Raw genomic sequence first — 9,117 nt, 5'->3', positions numbered from 1 at the left:
GTAAACTCAAAATGGATTAAAGACTTAAATGTAAAATTTGAAACTGTAAAACTAGAAAAAAACACATGGGAAAAGCTTCATAACATTAACCTTGCCGACAATTACTTGGCTATAACACTAAAATCACAGGTAATGAAGCAAAAGTAGACAAGTGGAACTACATCTAACTCAAAAGCTTCCATGTAGTAAGGGAAACAATCAACAGAGTGAAAAGGCAACCTATAAAATGGGAGATATTATTTGCAAACCCTACATTTCATAAGGGGTTAATATCCAAAATATATAAAGAACTCTTACAGCTTAATAGCATCAAAACAAATAATCTGATTAAAAAACAGACAAAGGACTTTATTAGACATTTATCCAAAGAAAATATGCAAATGGCCAACAGATATACAAAGAAGTGCTCAATACCACTAATCACCAGGGACATGTAAATCAAAACTACAAAGAGATATCGCCTCACCTGTTACAATGGCTATCATAAAAACAAAACAAAACAAAGATAAGGGTTGATGAAGATGTGAAAGAATTGGAAGACTTGTGTGGGAATGTAAAATTGTACAGCCGTTATGAAAACAGTAGGGAGATCCCTCAAAAAATTAAAAATAGATATTGTAATCCCATTTCTGAGTATCTATCCAAAAAAATTAAAGACATAATTTTGAAGAGATATTTGCACTCCTAATGTAGATTGCAACATTATTTACAACAGCTAAGATGTAGAAACAATCTAAATATTCCATCTATGGATGAGTTGGATAAAGAAAATGTGGTATATACATACAGTGAAATATTTAGCCTTAAAGAAGAAAATCATGCCATATGCAACAACATGGATTAATCTTGAAGACATTATGCTAAGTTAAATAAATAGGACAAATACTGCATGATTCCACCTATATGTGAGGTATCTAAAATAGTCAAACTTTTAGAGGCAGAGAGTACAATGGTAGGGACAATGGGGAAGGGGAAATAGAGTTGCTGTGCAATGGGTATAAAATTTCAGTTATATGAGATGAATAAGTTTTAGAATTCTACTGTACAACATTGCTCCTATAGTTAACAATGCTGTATTTTACACTTAAAATTTTGTTAAGAGGGTAAATCTAAAGTTAAAGGTTCTTACCCCAATAAAAAAGGGTAATAACACCTTCCCATAGAGTTGTTTTGAGGATTAAGTGAATTAACTACATATTGTAAAACTGCTTACAGTTTGCAGAATATGTTAGGCTGATTATTGCTTCCATGTCTGTGCTTGGAACACTGAGCCTGGAATAGTTTTTTTTCCTTCTAATCCACATTTAGCTTCTATTGTCTGGCAAGTGGCTGGCCTTCCATAAAGACCCAACTCAGGCATTAACTTATTAGTGAAGTCTGCCGTGACCCAATGAATGATGGATAAATATGGTTACTTAATGTTGAATTAATGAGTATCTGGAACCCAATAAGTTATAAATATGTACTTGCTTTTCAATTACTACCTTCTTTTTCTGCTTAATTGCCACAACTCTGTCGTGACCTGTTTAATATTGCTAATCATTCTTTCTACTTTAAAACTTCCAAAGTCACTTGAATGGGGCTATATAATTATACTACTGGGAAAAGGAGAGTGGAAAATTGCCAACAATATCATAATCTACAAAAAAAGCAACAGGCAGTTTATTTTGAACATGAAATAACTGAAGGAATAAACTACCCACGAATCCTTTGTGCAAAATTACTTGGCAGTATGAAGTCAAATCAAATAAGAAATGAGTCAAAATAAAGAATTAAGAATGGAGAAAAAAAAATTTCACCAGGTCATTCATTCTAAAGTTTTAGCAAAAATCAAAAGTTTTCTTATAAACAAACCAAAACCAATCAGAAAATGCAGTAGAGAGATTTCATTTATAAAAGTAATAGAAAAAAATGTATAGGAATGAACTTTGTAAGAAATATACAGGACTATATGTAGAATACTTTAGGATGCTATTTTGGAAAATAAGATTCAAACAAATGCAAAATATACCTTATCTTTGGATAGGAAAATTACATCTTAGAAATTTTAAAGAGATTTATTGATGTATGACATGAAATAAACATCTATAAAATATACAATTTGGTAACTTTTGAAATATTCATACTTCTGTGAAACCATCACCACAAGCAAGACAAAAATATCCACAAAACCTAAAAATTTTCATATGTCTCTTTGTAAACTTTCCTTTTTGCCTCTCCTCTCATCTCCCAGCAAGGAGAAAGAATCTGCTTTCTGTCACTATATAATAGTTTGTGATTTCTAGTATTTTATATAAATGGAATCACATAGTACACACTATTTTTTGGTCTGTCTTATTTCACTGATAATGATCCTTGAGACTCATACATATATTTGTATGTATGCGCAGTTTATTTCCTTTTTTATTGTTGAGTAGTATTCCATTCAATGGATAAAGCACAATTTATCCATTCATCTATTGTTGGACACTTGAGTGGTTTTTCATTTTTGGTTATTACAAATAAAGTTGCTACAGCATTCATACACAAGTCTTTGTGTAAATATATATATATTTTTCTCTAGGGTAAATATGTAGGAGTGGAGTGGCTGGATCACAAGATAGTACATATTTAGCTTTGTGAGAAACTGACAAACTGTTTTCCAAAATGGTTACAGCACTTTTGATTTCCACCAGCAGTATCTGAGAGTTCTAGTTCCGCTACATTCTTACTGACATTTAGTATGATTAGTTGTTTTAATTTTAGACATTCTAGTCATTCTAATAGTTGTGTGGTAGTATCTCATATTTTTAATTTGCATTTCCCTAGTGGCTAATGATGTTCAGTATTTTTCCACATGCTTATGTACCATCTATATATCTTCTTTGGTGAAGTGTTTGTTCAAATCTTTGCTCTTTTTTTATAATTTAAATTTTTTTTTGTTTGTTGAGTTATTAAAGCTCTCTGTATTTTTTGTATAGAAGTCCTTTATCAGCTATACCCTTTGCAAATATTGTCTGTCTGGATTAACTTTTCATTCTCTTAACAGCAGAAATGTTAAGTTTGGAAGAAGTACAATTTATCAATTTGTTTTCTTTTTTATAACAGCTTTATTAAGATATAAATGACATATCACATAGTCTATCCACTTAAATTGTATAATTATTATGGTTTTTAGTATATTCACAGAGTTGTGCAACCACCACCACATCCAATTTTAGAATATTTTTTATCACCTCAAAAGGAAGCTCCATACCTATTAGCAATCACTCCCCATTTTCTCCAACCTGCACAGCCTCTGAAAATCACTAATCTACTTTCTGTCTCTATAGATTTGACTATTCTGGACGTTACATACAAATGTCATTACATAATATGTGATGTTTTGTTGCTGACTTCTTTCACTAAGCATGGTTTCAAGATTCATCCATGTTGTAGCATATATTAGTACTTCATTTCTTTTTATTGTAAAGTAACATTCAATCACATATAGATACTAAATTTTCTTTCTTTTTATTGTGTAAAATACGTACAATATTTAACATCTCAACCATTTTTAAGCATACAGTTCAGTGTTATTAAATACATTAACATTGTTGTACTACCATCACCATCATCCATCCCCATAACTCTTTTAATCTTGTAAAACTAAAACTCTATACCTATTAAACAATAACTCCCCATCCTCCACTCCCCCTAGTCCCTGGTAACCACCATTATAATTTCTGTTTCTGTGATTTTTGACTAATGTAAGTTCTTCATTTAAGTGGAATTATACAGCATTTTTCTTTTTATGACCGACTTACTTTACTTAGTATAATGTCCTCAAGGTTCATGCATGTTGTAACATATTATAGAATTTCTTTCCTTTGTAAGGTGAAATAATATTCCATTGTATGTATATACCACATTTTGCTTATCCATTCATTGGTTGATGGACAATGGATTGCTTCCATGTTTTAGCTATTGTGAATAATGCTGATATGAAGATATGAACATAGGTGCACAAATATCTCTTTGAGAACTTATTTTCAAATTTTGAGGGTATATACCCATAAGTAGAATTGCTGGGTCATATGGTAATTCTAGTTTTAATTTTTTGAGAAACTGGCATATTGCTTTCCACAGTGACTGTACCATTTTATATTCCTATCAAGAGGGCACAAGGATTCCAATTTCTGAACATTCTTACCAACACTTGTTACTTTCTCTCTCTCTCTCTCTCTCTCTCTCTCTCTCTCTCTCTCTCTCTCTCTTTCTTTTTTCCTTTCTTTCAACTTTTATTTATTTAAGTGTGTTTTTCCAGGACCTATCAGCTCCAAGTCAAGTAGTTGTCTCAATCTAGTTGTGGAGGGCACAGCTCACAGTGGCCCATGTGGGGATCAAACTGGCCATCTTGTTGTTAAGAGCACCACACTCTAATCATCTGAGCTAATTGGCCACCCCTCTTTCTTTCTTTCTTTTTTTTTGAAAGTAGACATCCTGATGGGTGTGAAGTGGTATCTCATTGTAGTTTTGATTTGAATTTCACTAATGATTAGTGATGTTTGATGTTAAGCATCTTTTCATGTGTTTATTGGCCATTTGTATGAGGTCGGACAATTAAGCTCACGAACTCATCCTAGAAAAAGTGCTACAGATCTCATTGCTGAATATCACTATAGTCACCTTCGAAGTACTCCCCTTAAAAGCTATGCACTGACACCAGTGCCTAGTCCACTCTTCAAAGCAATTTTGGAACTCTTTTTCTGGATGGCCATCAAAGCTCTCGTCGTATTACCCTTGATGTCCTGAATGTCATCAAAATCTCTTCCTTTCAATATTTCCTTTATCTTCAGGTAAAGAAAGAAGTCATGGGGGGCCAGATCAGGTGAGTAGGGAGGGTGTTCCGATACAGTTATTTGTTTACTGGCTAAAAGCTCCCTCACAGACAGTGCCATGTGAGCTGGTGCATTGTCATGATGTAAGAGCCATGAATTGTTGGCAAAAAGTTCAGGTCGTTTTGGTCTAACTTTTTCACTCAGCCTTTTCAGTACTTCCAAATAGTAAACTTGGTTAACTGTTTGTCCGGATGGTACAAATTCATAATGAATAATCCCTCTGATATCAAAAAAGGTTAGCAACATTGTTGCAACAAGTTCATGAACTTAATTGTCAGACCTCTTATATCTTCTTTGGATAAATATCTTTCAAGTTCTTTGCCAATTTTGAATTGGGTTGTTTGTTTTTGTTGTTATTGTTAGGAGTTCTTCATATATTCTGGATATTAATCACTTATCAGATATGTGACTGGCAATTATTTCTTCCGTTCTGTGGATTGCTGCCTTACTCTGTGGATAGGGTCTTTTAATGCACAAAATTTAAAAATTTTTATGAAGTCCAATTTATCCATTTTCTGTTTAGTTACCTGTGACTCTGGTGTAACATTCAAGTCATTTCCAAATCCAATGCTGTGGAGCTTTTATCTTTTCACCTAAGTATATATTGTTTGAGGTCTTACATTTAGGTGCTTGATTCGTTTTGAGTTAATTTTTGTATATGGTGTTAGGAAAGGGCTGTACTTCATACTTTTGCATCGAGATATTTTTTCTGTTTTATTTTTTTAACATTTTAAAATTTATTTCATTTTTTTGACATTCAATATTATTTTATATTAATTTTATATTAATTTCTTTGATAGATACAGCATAGTGGTTAGGCATTTATATAATTTAAGAAGTGATCCCCCTGACTAGTCTAGTATTCACCTGGCACTATACATAGTTATTGCCATATCATTGACTATATTCCCTGTGCTTTATTTTACATCCCACAACTATTTTATAACTACCAATTTGTACCTCCTAATTCCTTCACCTTTTTCACCCTGACCCCCAACCCTCTCCCATCTATCACCCAACAAATCTCATACCCATCTGACACCATACATAGTTATTACAATATTATTGACTATATTCCTTATGCTATAACCTACATCTCCATAACTACTTTGTAATAACAAATTTGTGCTTCTTCATCCTGTCCCCTTTTTTCGTTCACACCCACACCACCAACCCCCTTCCCATCTGGCAACCATCAAAATATTCTCTGTATATATGAGTTTGTTTCTGTTTTGTTTGTTTATTTTGTTCTTTAGATTCTACACATAAGTGAAATCACATTGCAGCTATCTATCTTTTGCAGTATGAAAGTTGGGTGAGACAGGGTCTCAGGGAATCACTAGAGTGGGAAGAGTTGTGTTTACCAGGTTAATGCAAATTCTGGTTTGGTGCCAGTGCTGAGCCTGTAGCTACTCAGCAAAAGTCTCAGAGCACACTGAGGCCAATCACTACCCACCTGGAGCCCACAGACCCCAATAGTTTTCCAAGAAAGAGTGCAATGAGGGTGGGGCTGGCTGATCACTGACAATGTGCCTCTGGCATTGGGGGAGTTGCACAGGGCATGGTCCCAGGAGAGCTCACCAGACCAATTCAGATTCAGATTTGGCCATGGGCATTGGGGGAGGGCTCAACACAGGAAAGATGGCTCCCACCTGCCGGCTGCATGGGAGAAAGACCCCACAAAGGGAAAAATGGCGACTTTCCCTCCAGTCCTCTCTCTGAAGCCACACAACTCAGTCTTTCCCTGTGTGTCTCTGATGACCCCTGAGTTACTGTCCCTCTGCTGGAGCCCAGGGTGAGTGAGTGAGTCTATCTGCAGACCCGTTAAGGGGACGTCTGTGTTTCCTGCAGTCTTCTGTCTCACCCCAGCTGTTGGAATCCCCACTGTTTTTTACAACCACGTGTTGTGGGGTCTCCTTTTCCCAGCACTAGTCCTCCAGGATGGGGAGCCTACAGTGGGTCTGGGGTCCTTCACTTCTTTGGGGAAAACCACCTAGGCCAAGATATCCCTCCCAGTACTCAATTGCCACATGGCGTTTGGGGCTAACCCATTCCCCATCTCCGCCCCTTCTACTGGTCTCTATGTGGCTTCTTCTTTACGTCCTTAGTTATAAAACTTCTGTTCAGCTAAACTTCAAATGGTTCTCCAGGTTGATTATTCTATAATTTAGTTGTAATTTTAACGTGTTCATGGAAGAAGTCTGGCACAGCCATCTTGGTCTAACTCTCTAGTTTCTCAAGTTATAAAGTTGGGTTGTTGATTTTAGATATTTCATGTTTTTTAATGTATTCCCTTAGCACTGCTTTCATGGTGTCACGTATTATTTGATGTGTTGTGATTTAATTTTCTTTTGTCTCTAAGTTATTTCCTATTTTATCTTGTGATTTCATGTTTGATTTATTGCTTGTTTAAAAGTGTATTGTTTAATTTACACAATTTTGTGAATTTCCCAGTTTTACTTTTGTATCAATTTCTAACTTCATCCCATTGTGGTCAGAGAAGATACTTAGTATGTTATCTATCTTTTAAATGTATTAAGGCTTATTTTGTGGCCTACCACAGAGTTTATTCTGGAAAATGTTCCACGTGCTGAAAAGAATGCGTATGCTGTTGTTGGGTAGAAAGTTCTTTATATGTCAGGTCTAATTGATTTATTGTGTTGTTTATGCCCTCTATTTCCTTACTTATTTTCTGTCTTGTTGTTCTATCAATTATTGTGAGAGGGGTATTGATGTCTCTACCTATTATTATAGAAATGTATTTTTCTGTTTTCAACTCTGTCAGTTTTTGTTTCATGTATTTTGATGGTCTGTTATTAGGTGTGTAAATGCTTATAATCATTATGTTTTCTTTCTGTACTTTTATTGGACATATATAATGTCCTTTTTGTCTCTTGTAACATTTTTTTATTTACAGTCTATTTTTCCTGATATTAGTATAGCCACTCCTGTTCTCTTTTTTGTTACTATTTACATGGAATGACTTTTTCCATCTTTTTCCTTTCAACCTGTTTGTGCCTTTGGATCTCAAGTGAATTTCTTGTAGACAGCAACTAAGACCCTATGTGCTCTTTATCTATTCTGCTAGTCCTGTCTTTTGATTAGGTAGTTTAATCCACTTACATGTAAAGTAATTACTAATAAGGAAGAATTTACTTCTGTCATTGTGCTATTTATTTTCTATATGCTCTGTAGCTTTCCCCTTTTATTTCTTGCATTACTGTTTTATTTGTTGTTTAGTTTTAGTTTTTGTTTTGTAGTGAAATATTTACATTCTTTCCTCATTTCCTTTCATGTATATTCTATAGCTATTTTCTTTATGGTTAAATCTTAAAGATTTAACCTAAATTTATAATACTCTTATTTGAGCTTATACAAGCTTAACTTTAACAACGTACAAAAACTCTGCTCTTTCACAGCTCTGTTTTTACTCCTTTTGTTTGTTGATATCACAAGTACAATTTATACATTGTGTGCCCCAAAACATAAACTTATAGTTCTTTTAAATGTAGTAGTCTCCTAAGCTATGTAGAAAGCAAGACTTAGAATTATAAACCTTTACAAGCTTTTATAGTAATAATTAGTTTTTTATCCTTTACATGTAGTAGTTTCTTAAAGCATGTAGAAAACAAACAAAGAGTACAGTTACAAATCATTGTTATAATAACACTAACTTTCATAATTGCTCATGTATTTACTTTTATTGAGATCTTTATTTTTCCATATGGTTTTGAGTTACTGTTTAGTGTCCTTTCATTTCATCTTGCAGGACTCCCTTGAGCATTTCTTGCAGAGGAGTTCCAGTGGACACAAACTCCCTCAATGTTTGTTTATCTCGGAATGTCTTAATTTATCCCTCACTTTTGAAGGACAGTTTTGATGGATACAGGCTGATGGTGTTTTTTTTTTTGTTCTTTGAATATATTGACCTACCATCTTCTGACCTCCAAAGTTTCTGATGAGAAATACCGGGGGTGCCAAAAACGTGTACAAGTGCGCACTTTGGTCAATGTTGCTCAAGCAGTTGTTTGCTGTAATCAGAAGTATCTGGATGCTGATGGTAACCACTTTGAGTGCCTCTTGTAATTGCAGAAGTCAAACGTGACTTGTATTCATCTTTTGTTATAGGTATATATTGAGTATTGCAATTTTAATAGTTTTTTCCTTTCTTAAAATGTGTATACATTATTTGTCACCCTTTTATACTCATAATCTTATTGAGTGTTGCTTGTATGTGATTATTCACTTCTTTCTTGAT

This window comes from Rhinolophus ferrumequinum, chromosome 14 (genome assembly GCF_004115265.2).
Source record: "Rhinolophus ferrumequinum isolate MPI-CBG mRhiFer1 chromosome 14, mRhiFer1_v1.p, whole genome shotgun sequence".
NCBI classification, from domain to species: domain Eukaryota; kingdom Metazoa; phylum Chordata; class Mammalia; order Chiroptera; family Rhinolophidae; genus Rhinolophus; species Rhinolophus ferrumequinum.
Note: the sequence above shows the minus strand (reverse complement) of the source record.